Source organism: Lissotriton helveticus, chromosome 11 (assembly GCF_964261635.1).
Source record: "Lissotriton helveticus chromosome 11, aLisHel1.1, whole genome shotgun sequence".
In the NCBI taxonomy this organism is placed as follows: domain Eukaryota; kingdom Metazoa; phylum Chordata; class Amphibia; order Caudata; family Salamandridae; genus Lissotriton; species Lissotriton helveticus.
Genome location: NC_136072.1, coordinates 1,117,550,185 through 1,117,569,144, shown reverse-complemented (window position 1 = coordinate 1,117,569,144; position 18,960 = coordinate 1,117,550,185).

The following is an 18,960-nucleotide window of genomic DNA, read 5'->3' as shown; positions in this document are numbered from 1 at the left end:
GGTGTGTCCTTGCGCCATTCCTTTTTACCCTACATACCAACGCTTTAGAACTGGAGCTTGAAGGAGCGGCGCAGGGTCCCCCCTATGTCGGTAAACACCCGATGGTTGCGCTCGTTTATGCGGACGACACAGTCCTGATGGCGCGCACGAAGCTGGGTTTGTAGAAAGCCCTCAAAACTTATTCTTGCTTCATGTATAACTTAGGACTGAAACTAAATGCTAAAAAAACATTTGTTATGACATGTAGGAAGGGGAGAAACAAATGTGATAGCATTCCTCTGGGGGACAATAAGGTAGACTCCACAAACATTTTTACATATTTGGGTGTTTTATTTGCAGTGGGGAGTAGGAGTCTGCTATTCATGAAGTCAACTGCTGCTGTTGTTAATTTTTCAAAGAAAATGTGAAATTAGCCCCCGCAATACTTCTTAAGATTTACTTAGCTAAATGTATTAGCATTGCGATTTTTGGGTCGGGAGTGTGGGGTTATCATGATGTCTCACTCATCCAGTTAGTTTTCCGTTTTTTAACTGTCATAGTGAGCTGGGTATCTCGTATGTCTCTGATATCATAAAAATGCAACCTGATTTATTATGGCACCGTGTATGGACCACTAGTAGTGCAAGCTTAACTAGAGAAATAATCAGGGACACAATAAATCTGGACCACGTGTGTAAAATTAAGTGGCTGAACTATGTTAAAAAATTTCTTTGCGACATAGGTCATCCTGACTATTATTCTTCACCAGAGAAAATGTGTACCAACCCCGGAAAGGAGCTCAAAAGAATCTGTTTATCCCATCTAGAGTCTCTTAGAGCTGCCTTGGAAATTAATAAAGGGATGGTAGTTCAACATCAAATGACCCTGATTACGTTCAACATTCAACCCTATCTTGTATGCTGTATTAAGGGATACGATAGATATCTCCTGACTCGATTCAGATTAAATAGCTTTCACCGACTTGTTAGTTTTCCAAAAGTCAATGATTGGTCCAGAGAACTGAGCCCTTGCCCTTGCGATAAAATGTCACCTCAATCTACCATTCACGTGATACTGTTCTGTAAATTTTACACAAGGGAAATAATTAGATGGATCATTCCATTACTAAAACAAGCAGGCTTGAGACAATGCAGACCAGCTTTTTTATATTTACAATTTTAGATAGCTTTTTAACAATTTTTGCTATGTCTGGTTTTCTGAAAAATATTTTTAGAGTTAGGAAAAGTTCAAATGAATTAAATGGTTGTGATTTTCGCTCGGCCACTGTTAACATGCAAACTAATTGAATGCACAATACACACTTTGCACTAGATACTGTATAAAGAACATAACAAATGTTTTAAAATGTTTTATGCTTGTTTATCCTTTTGTGATTTTAAATGTCTAACATCGAATAAAGCTAAATCTGAAAAATTTGAATTGAATCAACATACTTATCAATTAAATATTTATTTAAATAAATAAAAATAATAATGAATTAATAATACATTATTTATAAATATTAACACATACTAATTAATAATTACTTCATTATAATTAAATTACTTCCCACTCTATTCCCCTATAAACGCCCAACACACTCCTAAAAAAATAACACAATTAATATAATTATCAATTAATCAATTAATAAAAATTAATTACAGGTCAATAATTTATTAACAATAATTTAATTATCAATACCAATAAATAAAAAATAATAATTACTTCATTAAAAATAAATTACTTCCCACCCTATTCCCCTATAAACCCACAACCCACTCCTAAAAAAATAACACAATCAATACAATTATCAATTAATAAAAATGAATTACCAATTAATAATTAATCAACAATACATTACTCATCAATACCAATAAATAAAAATTAATAATTACTTTATCAAAGTTAAATTACTTCCCACCATATTCCCCTATAAACCCGCAACCGGCTCCTAAAAAAAGAACACAATTAATATGATTATCAATTAACCAATTAATACAAATTAAGGACCAATTAATAATTTATTAACAAATTAATTATCAAAACTAATCAATTAAAAATTAATAATTACTTTATTGTAATTAAATTACTTTCCACCATATTCCCCTGTAAACCCACAAACCGTTCAAAAAAATAATGAATATATTTACCAATTAATTATTAATAATTAACTACCAATTAATAACAAATCAGTAATAAATGAATTAAAGCAATTAACAATATAAAATATGAAATACATAAATATTAATCAATAAAATATATTGATTAATTAATTATAAATAAATTACTTCTCACCCTATTCCCCTATAAACCCACAACCTGCTACGGAATATTAACACAAAATGTATTGAAAAATAATTAATAACTTCTAAAAATGATTATTAAATATAATATATTTAAATTACTACCCACCCTATTACCCTATAAACCCCTAACCTGCTACGGAACTAAAACACTAAATGTACTCATATTAAAAAATAAATGCAATACTTAAACAAAAGCATAGAATACATACATTTAAAATACATACAAAGTAAATACCACTAATATATATACATCGATATTATTAACAACAATATTTTAACAAACAATATTACTGTCTTCGCTATTAAACAACTCGATATTTCTTACCTTACTGTCGATATTCTGGTCCACGATATTCATCCTTTCAATATTTTTGTACCTTGATATTAAAATCTCGATATTACTGTAGGTCGAAAAAAACTCAATAATATGTCTGTTTACCACAGGTAGTCACCTCCCCTGTTAGGATAGCAAAAATGGGACAACACGAGTGCGAGAGGATTATGATCACTGAGCCCAGACCAATAAACACTTAAGTTCTCTACAGCCGAGACTAATGGTGCAGTCAACATAACATGAGCGATGATACTGGACCTGCCACTTCCTGCATAGGTGGGAAGCAAAGCCACTGTGTTTGTTTGCTGTAAGCAGTGTAAATTGTGACTTGAAAGAAGGCCTTCTAAGAGTATGCCTGATGGTGTGTGCTCAGAATGATTAGATAATAAAAAAGGATCCCCCTCCTCCGACGGTAAAATACAGTTAGAATAACACTGGTGAATATTAAATTCCCCTAGAGTTATCGGGTAGTAATGTACTAATTTATCTTCATAGCATTCCAAGAGTTCCTCTAGAGCTAGGAGGTGTCCTAGTTCATGGTTTCTGAAAAAAGAGTTGTAAAAATTGGCCACTGGCAGGGTGGGATTTTTTTTTTATTCAGCTCTACTGCTAGCACGTGAGGTGATCGGCATTCCATCAATCTGGCCTTACAAGACAGTTTCAGTGAAAACATTAAAAGCAAACCCCCTCTGGCTCTTCCCATATTCAAAGGGGTAGCATGTTTACAGAATGAAATTAAACCATCTAGATAAAAACATTTGTTTGCTTCCCAGATTTCTTGTAGGGCAATAATGTGATGCGTTGAAAGAGCATTTTCTCAAGATATAATACCCTTTTTCGACCTAAGACCCACTATATTCTACGAGAGGGCCTTTATACATGGGGCTGCAGAGAGGGTTGATGGGAGAGTAGGGCCAGGAGAGTTATCACACGTTGGGTCGGACATAGGAGCTGGTGGATTTAAGATGTCTGGCACCGTGTAGGATAAATTGTTACCCTGGGTCTTTTCAACCTCCGGCTTTAGTCAGTCATTTTCGTCCAGACCCTGATGACTAGCCAGGGGTTCGAAAGGGTTAGTCAAGGGTAGAATTGTATCTTTGTTACTTATGTGGTCAGGCCTGACTGGATTTGAGGGTAGCTGCCATTGGGGAATTGCAAGCAACTGCTTAGGGGGATAGAAGAACTGTAAAGAGACAGTTCTAATTGTAGAAGTACAGCTCTTCCTATAAACACATCCCACTAGCGACTTAGCCTGCAGGGAGTGTTAAAAATGTACAACTATGCAGTCCCCTGCTACATTTAATTTTGCACGATAACCAATCCATCCCACTCTTCTGGCCATTATGATATCGGAGGATATGTTCTGGCCATTTACAACATTCTTATTGCACAGGTGAGTAACCTTATGTATTAGGTCCAGGGAAGTTTCCTTTGTACCTTGAGATGGTATGGGAACCCTTAGTAATACTGCAGCTAGGGGAGCAGATGCAGGAGGCAGGTTGAGAATGTGTTGATTTATGTCCTTAGCCATAAAAGGTTGGGGCAGGGTACATGAAGATGATGAACCTTTCTTGGATGTTATAGGCCTGCTTAGCTGAGCCTCCTCAGATGCTGGAATCGAATCACTGGGCATATTGTTGCATATGGATCTACAAGACACTTCCTCAGTCTCTGGGTCTTTAAAAAGCAATGGCTGACTAATTTGATTTGAGTTGTCAGACCCAGAACAGGGATTCCCTCCCCACTCACCCACTGGTTTTGATCTTTCAAGGCATTTATTGCACATGATGATAAGTGCATTTACTTTCCTCTCAACTCCTTTCAACTTTAACATTACTGGCGCTAAAAGGTATTTAGTCATTGACTCCAATCCAACAAAAACTGTTAAAAATTGGAGCCGGCTGTTAATGGAGATTTAGACTGTGGAGACTTCCTCTTGGTCTTGCTAAAGGCTATTCGCTTCCTCTTGGTTAGGGGATTGTCTAAAACTAAATCATTGCCCTATGCCAATTTGGCTGTCAATGTGTTTGAGGTGGTTGCTAGTGCACCAGAAGGGGACACCAAGGGTATGAGCACAGAAATGAGAGAGCGTAAAACGTGGGCTGACAACCCTGCAGTATCCCCTGTCATTTCCTGCCCCTCACCATTTGAGGCCACAACTGACTCCTGGGCAAATTTCTCCACCTCCATTGAGAGCCTTTTCTCTGTCAGGGCTATCTCCTGAGTTATCACGTGTGCTGCCCTGGTTAAAAATGAATCAATTTTCCCTGCCATGCCACCTCACAAGGTCCCCCCTTGTACAGCAGTCATTTTTCTTTTACACATGCTGCGAACGCTGAATTAACCAGTCTTGTGATAAGCACTATATACTCTGCTTGAGAGACCAAGGGGAATGTTTAGTACACTCTTTGGCAAAAAGGGTAGAGAACAGTAGCACTTCAAGGCAAAGAGCACAAGGTACCTTGTAGGTGAAAAGGGAACCACGTCCAGGCCCCCCAAAGTCAGCAAATTCCAAATGAAACAGCCAAGAGACCAAGCCCAATCCATCCTCTTACAGCCGCTGATGGGAGCAGAGGGGCCCGTACTTAGCGCGGGCTTTGCCCGGGGTCGGCCCGGCATGCATGCGCACGTCCTGCGCCACAGGAGCCTTCGGCTGTGAGCAGGTCAGCGGTTCCTGCCGCAATGGGAGATGGAGTCCCGTGTTGTGCCCTGTTCCGCCGGACCAGCTGCAATTACGGTCTCCCATGCCGTGAGAGCCCTGGAGCGTTTTCATGCACCTCCTGGCACTCTTGAGCACGTCAGCAGCTCCTGCCGTGAAGAGCAATGGGGGATGGATTCCCCTGTTGTGCCCCATTCCGCCTTGACCAGCTGCATTTAGGGGTTCCTGCAGGACGTTTTTATGTGCCTCCTGGCACTTGTGAGCATGTCAGTGGCTCCTGCCCAGAAGAGCAATGGAGGATGTAGTCCCCTGTTGTGCCCTGTTCCACCTGGACCAGCTGTAATTATGGGCTCCTCCGCCACAAGAGCCCTGGGCCATTTTTATGCGCCTCCTGTCGCTTGTGAGCACGTCAGCGGCTCATGTCGCAAAGAGCAATGGGGGATGGAGTCCCCTGTTGTGCCCCGTTCCACCAGGATCAGCTGCAATTACGGGCTCCCCAATTAGCAGTTGAAGGCTATGATTATTTGAAGGACACAATTGAATTAAAATCGATTTGGGTAACCAAACATTGCCAAGTTCAAGGGACAGAAACTTTGTTTCGAATATGTTTCATCCCAACACAAATGATCTTCCTGAATGACACCGTCCAGCAGAATACATGTTTGGGACAGGCTAAAATCAAGGAAATTTAATCCCCAGACATTCATTCCACCGCCCACTTGGACAATTGTAAAAGTTTAACAAATTACACTTAAGAACTACTCAATAGTATGTCCAGAATGGTGAGTTTAATGTTATACTTTTAGGTCCTTACAGGTGGTTATTGTGGCCAGCAGACTCAAATTGTTATCATGCCCATTTTCTTAATTTCACACCGGGGGTTAAGACAAGCCAACCCGACCATGATGTTCCCACTCACAACATTCAGATATTGTTACCACCTATGCAGTGGTAAAATTGACTCAGCAATAGTTGAACATTCCACACTATCTGCAGTGAAACAACATCTTTCTCTCCAGTCAGAAGACATGGATTTATCATATTTTTTATTAGGCCCTAAGTCCCCACATTCTGAAAGATTTGTTTATGCTACATATAATGAAAAATTGACATAATCACAAATGGAAGCTGCCGCATGTTTAAAACAAAGTGATCAAGATAATTTGGATAAAGTGCTTGCTGTGGTTGATAATAGTATTAATATGCGGTTTTCTGGCATTTATAATTTGAATAACATTGTGTTGTCTGTTATTGCTATGCAAAAGTGACATGTCAACATTTTATCATGGGCAAAGCCAGCTTAGATCTATTATTCAGTCTAGCTGGAATCTTTAAACACTTAAAAATGGGTGCATACCCATGCACTATTTACATTCCAGTAACTTATTTTTGCCCTTTAATTTAACTCGCAAAGAACAACTCTTGGCAAGGAAAGATATAACCTATACAATGTTGCATTTGGAGGAGTTAGAATAGATCCTATTCACAATAGCTGAAACACCTTCAGCTGTCTGGTTGTTACACAGCGTGTGATCTTTACCCATTTTGGCATTTCAATTCACAGCCTTCATGAAACATTTCCCTGTCAGTAGATATGAAACCCCTAGGAGGCAGCTTCATTCATGAATGATGGCCCTCCTCTTTTCCTATTGTTGTTACCATGCTGGCAAAGAGGTCTTCCTTACTGAAAAATAATGCAACTCTTCTGTTGGGCACTCAGTCGTTTGCAAACACCTGATCATACACAGCACGTGTAAAGCTTCAGTAACAAATTTGGCGTTTTTTTTTTAAACAAATACCAGCTCCTGCAATTCTTACTCTTATTACTATACTTTCAAATGGAAGTTATTTAATGTTAAGTGATCAGGATTGTTGTGGAATGCAACCTGGGATCCCACACATTTCGTCGGTTTCGCAACCTACCACATATCCCGTTCCACCCTACGCTTTGAGTTGGGGATAGCCCATTATGGCCTTCCATTCCAACTTTGAAGGCAGATTTTAACAAGCTAAGCAGACTCAAAGCACTATTGTTTCAAAAAGAAGTAGCATTAGCATCTGCTCGAAAAACTTTTGAGTTACAAGCTGCAAAGACATCTTGTGAGATTCAGTCCTTGTTAAACACAAACCTCCCACTGCATTTTGGCAAATTAGTTAATGATATTTTAAAAGCATCTAATACTGCCGGCCTAACATTTTTCTTTAGGATAATGGGCTCCGGCCTGGTTAGTTCATTCTAAGCTATTTTCAGAGTAATACCAGCTTTTATTCAGAGTAATACCAGTTTTTATTCATTCCCTGTTTATTAGTGTGTTCAGAGGATTCCAACTTTTGTTATTCCTTATTTGCGGCTTCTAAGCCAATTTGTGCTTGTCCACAATGTATGTTCCATTTGCAAACCCAATGGAATTACCACTGCTCCAGATGTGTTGAGATCTTGTTGCTTCATAAATTGGACCTTGATTGGTCACTAACATTCTGACTGACCTGGCTTACCCATGTGCAACCCGTGTTTCACTGCCACTGTAGCCCCTTTGAATGGGCACTGGCATTGTAAACGCCTGCTCCCATGAACATTGAACAGCTGATGAGTCCATTAGCGACCCATTGTCAAAGTTGTCCCTTTGGCCTGCGGGTTTCTTCACAATGCAAGGTATCACCACTCCTTTCAGAGGAGATCTGCACTTGAATCATTAAATACTGGCTCTAATAACAGGAATGCAGGTTGCTCGGTTGAGTTCTCAGCATTGACTGAGACCGAAGACCATCTCTGTTCTTTGGAAGTTCTAAACTGGGGTGTAAATCAATCTACTTCTGTAGTGATGGAATACTTTGGGGATTTGCTGGCCTATGAATTTGGGAGTGACCTCATGGATACCACCAACACACGTTAATGTGGTTGTTTTCTAAATTGACATTTTCATTTTTTATTATCCCTAAAAAATGTTATAACATGTTCAGTAGAAATGCTTTGAATTTGCTTATTTTGTTAGTTCATTCATATTATTTATTTAGTTGTTGTGCTATTTCCTCAAACGTTGTTGTGTGTTCCCTATGGTGTCCATTGTTGTTTTTCCCATGTTAGCCTAACTGTGCATGTTGTAGGCCACTTTCGCTTTGCACACTTTACAAAATATCATGCTTGTTTTCGTGTCCATTGTATGTTGTTCTTCTCCTGAGATTCAGTCAAAAATCTCATGCAAGGTCAAACAACACTGCACCTTGTTTTTCTCTGTGGTTGTACACTAGCACCTATAGATAATAGAGAACTCTAGCTGCTGTTTTTGAACACATAAGTTTTATCATATAACCCAGGACTTGCCATTTTGAAAACACAGACACAGTGAAAACATTCTCACAGAGCAAAGGTCCCAGGACGAGATGGATGCACCAGATGAGATGTAGAACAGCTATCGAGGAATGCAAGGTATGGGGTTTGAAATAAATCCCAGAGATCCATAATATATCACTTTGCTTCTTTAGTGAGGGTGGGCTTAGGTATTAGGTATGCTAATCACATTGATGACCTTCATATGTTTTCTAATTGCAGTGCAGTTGCTACATAATAAGAGCAATAGTTTCAATAAATATTGTAAGACCGAAATTACCTGCTTGTGCTTTTGCTGGCCGCTACAGTCTCGATCTTGAAGAGACCCTTGCTCTTGGACGTTTGGACGTTTTAAACCACCTACATCTCGCGGAACCCGCTGCGCGGGTCCCGCTTCGCTCAGAGTGAGCGCTCGCCTGTTTGCTGTGGGGAAAGAGGGGTGAGCGACAGGGCAGGGCTGCGAGCGTGGAACCGGGGACTCGCTTTCCCAGGAGTCCCGGTTCTTCCACAGGCCGTCACACCTGGCCCGCTCTCCCTGACCGCCCCGCCCACCTCCAATCTACAGAAAAGGCGTGGACGCCTCTGCGTCCTGGGAAATTACCTGCTTGTGCTTTTGCTGGCCGCTACAGTCTCGATCTTGAAGAGACCCTTGCTCTTGGACGTTTGGACATTTTAAACCACCTACATCTCGTGGAACCCGCTGCGCGGGTCCCGCTTCGCTCAGAGGAGTGAGCGCTCGCCTGTTTGCCTGTTTGCTGTGGGGAAAGAGGGGTGAGCGACAGGGCAGGGCTGCGAGCGTGGAACCCGGGACTCGCTTTCCCAGGAGTCCCGGTTCTTCCACAGGCCGTCACACCTGGCCCGCTCTCCCTGACCGCCCCGCCCACCTCCAATCTACAGAAAAGGCGTGGACGCCTCTGCGTCCTGGGAAATTACCTGCTTGTGCTTTTGCTGGCCGCTACAGTCTCGATCTTGAAGAGACCCTTGCTCTTGGACGTTTGGACGTTTTAAACCACCTACATCTCGCGGAACCCGCTGTGCGGGTCCCGCTTCGCTCAGAGGAGTGAGCGCTTGCCTGTTTGCTGTGGGGAAAGAGGGGTGAGCGACAGGGCAGGGCTGCGAGCGTGGAACCCGGGACTCGCTTTCCCAGGAGTCCCGGTTCTTCCACAGGCCGTCACACCTGGCCCGCTCTCCCTGACCGCCCCGCCCACCTCCAATCTACAGAAAAGGCGTGGACGCCTCTGCGTCCTGGGAAATTACCTACTTGTGCTTTTGCTGGCCGCTACAGTCTCGATCTTGAAGAGACCCTTGCTCTTGGATGTTTGGACGTTTTAAACCACCTACATCTCGCGGAACCCGCTGCGCGGGTCCCGCTTCGCTCAGAGGAGTGAGCGCTTGCCTGTTTGCTGTGGGGAAAGAGGGGTGAGCGACAGGGCAGGGCTGCGAGCGTGGAACCCGGGACTCGCTTTCCCAGGAGTCCCGGTTCTTCCACAGGGCGTCACACCTGGCCCGCTCTCCCTGACCGCCCCACCCACCCAATTCCCAGTATCTACCTTATAAATACGTTGAAGTCTCGCTGCGCGGGAGCGCGCGGGAGCGCCCAGGGCTAAGCCCGGGCAAAGGGCGGGCCGTCTGTGGCCGTCCGTGGACGAACGAGGACGGGACGGGCCACCCTACTTACATCACCGCCTAAAAACCTCGAATACCGCGGAGACGAAGCGTCAACAAAAGGTAATTCTCCTTCTCTCCGTTTTAAGTGGCACATTAATTGCACATCAGAAATAAAGACCTGTCTAGAGTGTCGGCTGATATATACATCCTACTCGAACGTGACTCTCTGAGAATTTTTATTGGTTAAAATCACTTTAAAATTTGCAACAGGAAAGATAAATGGGTCTAAAAAAATTACGTTCACGCACCATATTCATGAAGCGAATGGGAACAGAGGAAGCAGTCAGGAAATCTACAGACAAAGCGATAAAACCTGGCCGAAGTACTCTAACTCCGGCAATCAATGAATATTTCTCTGCTATACCATCAAAAAAGATACTCGATAAAATAAAGTTAGACACTGAAAACAAACCACATGGGAGTTCTGGGGATCAAACATGCCTATCAGATTCTCCCCATTTGTCACACAACGTAAGTGACATGGCGTCCATCAACAAGTCTAATCACTCAATGAATGATCAAGATTTAAAAGACTGCAAAGCTATTCTCCTGATATCATCAACTCCCATAAAAGGCCATGAGAGTTTAAACAAAACAGAGGATCTAAGTATACTTATCCATGAGACAGAAGAAAATAGTCCTACAATAAAATTACTTTTTACAAAGGACAATGGGAGCCTACAAAAATTAGAAGATCCAAGTATATTCAACCAAAAATCAGAAGAAAATAGCTCCGAAACAAAGCTATTAAATTCTGATACAAAAAAAATATCTGCAAAATTACAAGAACAAGATTCCTTCTTGGACCTCTTTCTAATTGAAAACAATAATCTGGACAAATCTACAATTCCATTATCTAAAGCTTTATTCTCACTACAGGAAATATTAGAATCGGTTCTCTCCTTTTTAGGAAACATCCTGGAAAACTCAGATCAAACTCTGGATGTCCAAATTGGTATTCTAAAGTTTCTAGTAGAAGAGAAAAGGAAAAAGGAGTCCTCAAAAATAATGGAAAATCAAGTAAAGGATACTACCAAACAAATGGAAAATGGCCCCAAACAAAGTAACTGTAACTCTTCTACTCAGACAACAGAAAAAGATTTAATAGAAACTCACAAAAGGAAAAAATCGGAATCTCTAAATGAATCTACACTCTACTCTTTAAAGAAATTATTTAGAGAAAAACCACAAAAAAAGCAAAAACAGTTTCCGATTTTTATCAAACACAGAAAAAAGGATACAAATGATAAAGATTTTGTAAAGGAGGATGAAGACTTCAGCACAAAAACTAATTCAGAAACTCTAATTGTAGAAAAAACAACAAATAAAACCAAGGAATTCGAGCAAAAAGGAAAAAATAAGAGGAGAAAAAAACCTCTAAGAAGGATTCACAAAAAGAAAATACGTAAACTAAAATTCCAAAAAATCAATACATCTCAAAATGATCTACAGGAGAAAAAAGAAGAAAATAGCACGCCACACACGAGTAAAAAAGGAGAATCCACCAGAGAAAAAATTATAGAGACAAAGCGAACATTGAACCCAAGGGCGGATGAATATCTCCCAACCAGGATAGTTATTAAGACAAGACATGAGAATATCGATGTCGAAAGAAGCAACGAGAAGGACATCGAACACAGTGTTAATATACAGTCAAATGCAATACAGTTTGAAGAACTTTTCCCCATCGATAATAAGCCACTAAATAGAGGCAGGATAATCAATCTTTTGCAAAACATACAGTCTCTCCAATTACTGACTAGCAGTGAAATAGACCTAGTGACTTTCCCCAAAAGAGGTCAAAATAAAATTGCAATGGTTTCTTTTTGGTCTCCAGTAATACCCGGGATCATACTTAAGGAAAAAGAAATAATACACAGATTCGGATACGATGTAATTGAGAAGGTTGAGCCCAAAGGAAGTAAAAACTATAAAACCTCAAACAATAATATGCAACGAATCTCTAATCCATATCCAAAGAAAGGTCCTGGATTATTCTCGACGACTGAAGACTCTGGGGCTAGCTATTTAAGAGATATGCGACAAGGAGAAGATTTCTTGAAAATCCGTGTGAACAAAGGGGAAAGGGAAGTTTGGTATCTGGAATCAAATGAGAACAGAGCTACTGACATCGAGAAGGTGAAGTCTTGGACCTGGCTATCAGGGACGCTGAACTGTAATAAAAGTTCTAACCACCTGAAGTACCCTGTTTAACCAAGGTCTAAAGTTAACATCGTGGAACATAGCAGGGAGAACAATAAATAAAATGAAGGAAGTCCTCAATAAACAACCTGATATCCTGACCCTACAAGAAACTTGGGCAACAGAACCCTTTTTACAGAAAGGCTATTATGTTTATAACATATCTGCAAAAGCAACTAATCGGGGCCATGCAATAGGAGGTCTGGCTATTTTAATGAGGGAGGACTACTTATGGGCACAGGAGATAGTTGAGACCAATAATGACAATCTACAATGTATTAAACTTTTTCTAAATACTTATAATACGACTCCACAAAGAGCAATCTTGCTGTTTAACATATACGCCCCCCCTGGTAGAAAGCAGGACACCTTATTTGAAGATATCCTGGAAACCATCACACAAATAATAGAAGCCCATATGTTTCTATCCTATATAATTATGGGTGATTTCAATGGGAAAATCTCAAACCCTGAAATAAAAAAGTGGGAAAGAATTTTTGAAGATGAACGATTGGACTTCTCTACTCCCCAATTCCCCAGAGATATTCACTCAAATAGAAGAGGGAAAATGATGCTATCAGCACTATTTCACATAAATGGGATAATCCTGAACGGGAATATTAGAGGCGATATCCCGGCATCATACACTAGACAGGGAAATGGGAGCTCTTCGATAATAGACTATATTATCTGCGGCAAAGATCTATTTGAAACCCTCACGCATCTTCACTCTAATTTTACATCTGACAGCGATCATGCCATGATGCAACTATGTACTAGTTGGTCGGCCCAGCCTGCAGCGGAAGGACAGATGATCCTTTATAGAAATGAAACCCTGGTAAATAGCGTACAGAGACGTATCTTTTGGAATTCATCTTCTATGGATAAAATAATAATACTGATTAAGCATAAACATTTATTAAGGAAAATCTACTCTGAAGACCCTATTTTAAATCTTGAGATTATGCTTAATGAATTTAAAGAAGCATTAATAAAAATGACCCATCAAGGAAATACTGGTAATAAAACGAAGAAAAATACAAATAAAACTCAGAATACAATCACAAAGAAAAAACTAAATAAACTGATACGTGCTCAATATTTAAACTCTTCTCCTACTACAAAGAAAGAAATAAACAAACTGAAAAATCAACTGAGAAGAGAAAAAATAAGTAAGAAAAAAACCTTCCAAGATCGCAACTGGGTTGATTTACAAATCGCTGCTAAAGAACATAACCAGAGAACGTATTGGTCATTAATAGCTAAAATAACAGGAACAAAAAAGAAATTGCTAGCAGTACCGGTACCGCCAAAAGAGTGGGAAATCTATCTGACAGATCTTTACAAATCAAATATGGTTAAATCACAAGAAAACTGTGCAGATAAAGTAAAGGAAAAACAAAAGTCATTAATTCCTAAAACTACAACAATATTAGTAGAAACCCATATTCGAAAGGCAAGAAGTACAGGTGCCTTCGGCCCCGATCAAATACCGATCAAGGCCCTGCAGGCGGATCCTAAGGAATGGAGTTTTATGTTAACCCCACTCTTCAACTATATCTTGACCACTGGACACGTACCAAAATCATGGCAGGGGAGTATTATCATCCCTATTCACAAAAAAGGTAGCAAAACGGTAGCAGGAAATTATCGTCAAATAGCATTGATGGATGCTACCGGAATTTTTTTTGCTGCAGAAGTATTATTCCAATTGAAAAACTGGGCTTTTTCGCTGGGTCTGATACCTATGTTCCAGGCTGGTTTCAGACCTAAGCACTCTGTCACGGACAACATTGCAATTATTCAGGTTATTCTTGATAAATACGTGACACGGAAAATTCAGATTGTCTATATGGCATTTATAGATTATTCGACCGCATTTGATCGTGTAGATCGACCCACATTATGGAATAAACTGAGGAGTTTTGGAATCAATGAACACCTGCTTCAGGTAATAATAAGCCTCCATACTACAACTTGGTGTCAAGTCCAAATGGGGGGCGAAAAAGGTTTAACGAAAAGAATAAATACAGAGAATGGTCTTAAACAGGGATGTCTCCTAGCCCCTTTGTTATTTTCGCTATACCTTAGCGACCTGCCAAATCAGTTACAGCAGGGCTCAAGCCTGCCTCCAAAAATAAACAAACAAAGTATCCATTCGTTGCTTTATGCGGATGATATAGTGATGTTTGATCTCACACCATTTGGTCTGCAAAAATCTCTGGACATTTTGCATCAATACTCAAAAGAAAATTTTTTAATCCCGAATGTAAAGAAAACAAAAGTGGTAGCCTTTTCTGGGAGGAAAAAAAGCGTCAAATACAACTGGAGCCTAGGTGGAGAAAAGATCGATGAAGCAAATGAATATATTTATCTCGGCAGGATTCTCTCAAAGAATCTAACAAACACAAAGCATATTGATAATTTAATAAAGAAATCTGATCTACATGCTGGAGCACTCTCAAGACTCTATAGTGCTACTGGGAGCAGGCATTTTTCCTCACTATTAAAAATATATAAAGTGAAAATTCCTGCAGTCCTGTCGTATGCAATGGAACATATCCCTATTAAACAATGGGGCTTCATGGATCGCCAAGAAGGAAAAATCCTGAAAAGAATGATGAAGGTCCCTGTCGCAACACCAGTACAAGTTCTAAGGTTAGAATTTGCGATAACAAGTGCTTATGCCACGGCTGTGGCCAACATCATAAGGTGGGCCTACAACCTCCTCCACGCTAAGGAGGGAACACTTAGATTCCTGTTGAATAAAGAAACCTTTGACACAGAAGCAGCTAAACAAACTTTTCTCGGGAATATGATAGCTGCATTTCGAATGGCCGAAATTACTACAGAAATTTTACTCACCTGGTCTGCATCGCAATTAAAACTCTTCCTAAAATGTTTTACACCTAGGTTGAGTTTTGATTTGGATTTTGAGCATAGCAATAAATTAAAAACATACAAATCATTTACAGACCTCTTAGAGTACAAACATATCCAGCCTTACATCGGGTTTTCCCTTACACACAGTGCAAGGAGGGTGATTTTGATGTTACGAATGGGTATTTTACCTGTGCAAGCATATATATCAAAATGGTCAGTAGGGGAATCTTCCTCTCTCTGTTCTTTATGTCAGGGGGGCGAGCAGACCGTAGAGCATTTACTATCTGTCTGCCCTAGTTCTAAAGTAGTAGTAGCTCGCGCTAAGTATCTAGATCCAATATATCGAACTTGCCGGTTAACAAAGGAAAAAGAACTGTTAACAGTGGGAAAATTGCCTCCGAACGAATTTGTGTGTTATAAATTTTACAAATTTTTCAAATCTATGTTGTTTTTATATTAATTAGTGATGTATATTTTGTATTCTTCTTTTTTATTGTTGTAAATATCATATTTGTGGTCCTCTGTTGAGTACCAACACAAATAAAATCTTTTTGACTTTGACTTTGTAAGACCGAACTGATTATCCAGTCAAATACTTTTGTGATAAAAGGAGTATTTAAAATAAACAAACATGGAATAGAAAACTCACACTAAATAATTGTTACATTCTTATAAGAAAGGCTCATTAGCATCATCCATGGAGATGGTGCAAGGCTCCTGGTTGCAGGGTTGTCGCACCACAACTTCATCTCTGATCTGGTCCAATTACTCATTCAATAAGGGAGATGTCTTTCATATATGGACCACGCTAGTCACCATTTGTCAAAGTCTGAGTTTGACTTAAAATCAACTTCAGTGAAGCTAAGCACTTATTTTTTGCTAGTCACGAGGAGGCCTGGTGGTCTATAACAGTCTTAACTCACCCAGTGGCAGTCGGCAATTGCAGGACTGGGGCACATCATCTTGGGTTTCAGCCTCTTGATGCTGGAGGACTACACCATCTTGCAGTTTTATCCCAATTACACATTGGGCCGCTACAGTCTCCACATAGCCTGCATCTGTGTCGGATCCCTTTTCCGTAGCTTTCTGAGCTGTTGGTAGGTAATATCACTGCAGTGGTCTCTAGGCCAGGTCTATCATGGCTGATCCACTGGCTCTGATATTTCTGAGGTGATGTTCTAGGGCAATGGACCTAATTTCACAGTGACCCCCCCAGGCATACAGTGAATGCCGAGTTTACACCTCCAATTGCGATTTTCCCTACTTCACGGTGGCCCCCACCTAGCATCCAAGGGACTATGACTTTGGACGGTAATAGCCCTAACTTCATGGTGACCGCCACTTTGCATCTGGGAGTCACTGGCTTTCATCAGAAAGGGCATAGGGCTTGCACACTCGCAGTGGTCCAGTCTGGACTGGATGTCCAGACTGGACTGGGGTCCACTTGACAAGATCCCTTTTGGGCCTCACTTACCAGCGCTCTCCTCTTCCTCACAGAATTTATTGGCCTTGGAAGACAGGCAGAAGGCGGGCAAGTGATTTTGATTTCCTGGGTGATGGCCCTTACCCAGCAGGGGAACTAGTAGATCTTGGTCTTTAGTCCTATCTGCAGCAGGTAGAAGCCTTGGAGATCTTCGTTCAACACAGGTGCATGCTGTGAAAATTGTTTTGGGACACTTCTAACTTTATAGTCTAAATCCACACTTGTAATGTGATTCAGTGTATTTTCCTTTGAAATTTATGTTGTGGGTGTTGACTTCTTTGAAGTGTCATCTCATATTATATGTCTTTGTCAAATCAACAGTCTGCCACAGCAGGGTCATTTGCATCATGTCAGGACTAAGCCATCTGGCTAAGAACCTATTGAGAGTATTTATGTATGTTCTGTGCACTTCATTGAGAAATCAATAACCAAAAGCACCTCATCTGAATCTGGACATTACGTTTCATATAATTAGGTGTGAATCAGGAGGAGATGGCTTAGTCCTGAAGGAACCTGTTTAATTTGGATGTCAGTCGGAAAGCCTTCAACCGCAGGTCAGAGGCTTTCTGACCGACATCCTTGGTTTGACTTCCGAATGCCATATTACGATTACGGCGGTCAGAAGTCAAACTGGTTGGTAATTATGGCTGGCTTCTAATGAGCTCAAGGAGCCCGTCGTCAGTCAGAAACCGCAGCATAATCCCTCATGGATGGCGTTTCCGCCTTCGGGATTATGATGTTTGTTTCAGGAAGACTTTCCATCTCAGGCTATCTGACATGGAAAGCCTGTCTCAAGAAACTTAAGGGGCCCCTGGCAAGACTCCCATCCTTTATCGGCCCCCAGTTGAGGGCCTGTGGGGCATCTATGGTGCCCCCTGTAAATCCCTGGACTGTGTTACAGGCACTGTGTGGTGCCTACCACGCTGTGCAGGAATTCAGGGAAACTCCCATTTCTCTGTGGGAGCTGCTGCTGCAGCCTGTTTCCGACTGCAGCACAAGCTTGCGCAGTAGCATTGTAATAGGGGGTGCAGGACCACAGTTCTATGGTTAGTCGGTTCTCACAACAAGATGGTGTGAGACATCGTAATAGGACCCTTAGTTTCAAAACATCAACAACTTCCCACCTTGGTTCTCAAATCAAATTTTAAATTATGAACGTGTAATAATACGCAATCAGACCTTTTCAAAATGATGTAATGAAAGCAGGGATGCATAGTGTCTTAAGTATATGTTTTGTGTATTTATGCATTAACTTGAGGACTGCGTCATCTGCATTTTGAACATATTAGTCCCCTTTGGCCTATAGGGTTGTCTTTGTTACATATTATAAAGCTTTCCAAAAGTGCAGTTTTCTGAATTTTGACTTAAAGAAACACAGGATGTGAGGTCTAACAGTCCAAATACAAAATGTGTTCACTCAAGTGGTCATGTATAGTTGCCAGTTTACCTTTGGGTGGAGGATACACATAGGGCCTGATTCACATAAGTACACTTACACTTTTGCTATTCATAAACTCAGAGATAATAGTATGTGTTTTACTATGCAGTTGGGGCTTAGAGCTCAACACATAAAAAGATAGGCCTGGCCAAAAAAATGAAGGTAGAAGAGTTGGAGGAGCTGATATAGAAAGATAGAGTAGATTTAAAGTGATGTAGGTAGAGACCACTGGAGCTAAAAAGTAAGAGAAAGATGAATGTCGGACGAATGAAGAAGAGAGAGGTGAGAGGTGGGTCTAAAAAAAAGAAGGAAAAGATTGAGGTGAAACAACATTGTACATGCAGATGAAGAGGAGAAAAAATGATTATGATGGAGCGAGTGACTGAGTGGATGAAATATGGAAAGAGACAGAGAGGCCTTTTCTTGTCTGTAATAAGGTTCAAGCCTGATATGGTTCTCATTTTCTTTATCTAACTGTGTCAAGCAGTTGCATGATTGTTATGGCAAATATCAGATCATGGCAATTCAGAAAGGTGTATAGTTTCAAAAACTGATATCTTTACATGATTGCAACTACCTTATTATGGTTATTCAAACTGTCACACTTAACGCTTTGGAAAGTCACATTAACACACTGCAAAGATGGGAATATCACACAAACGCTAACTGAAACTTGCCTG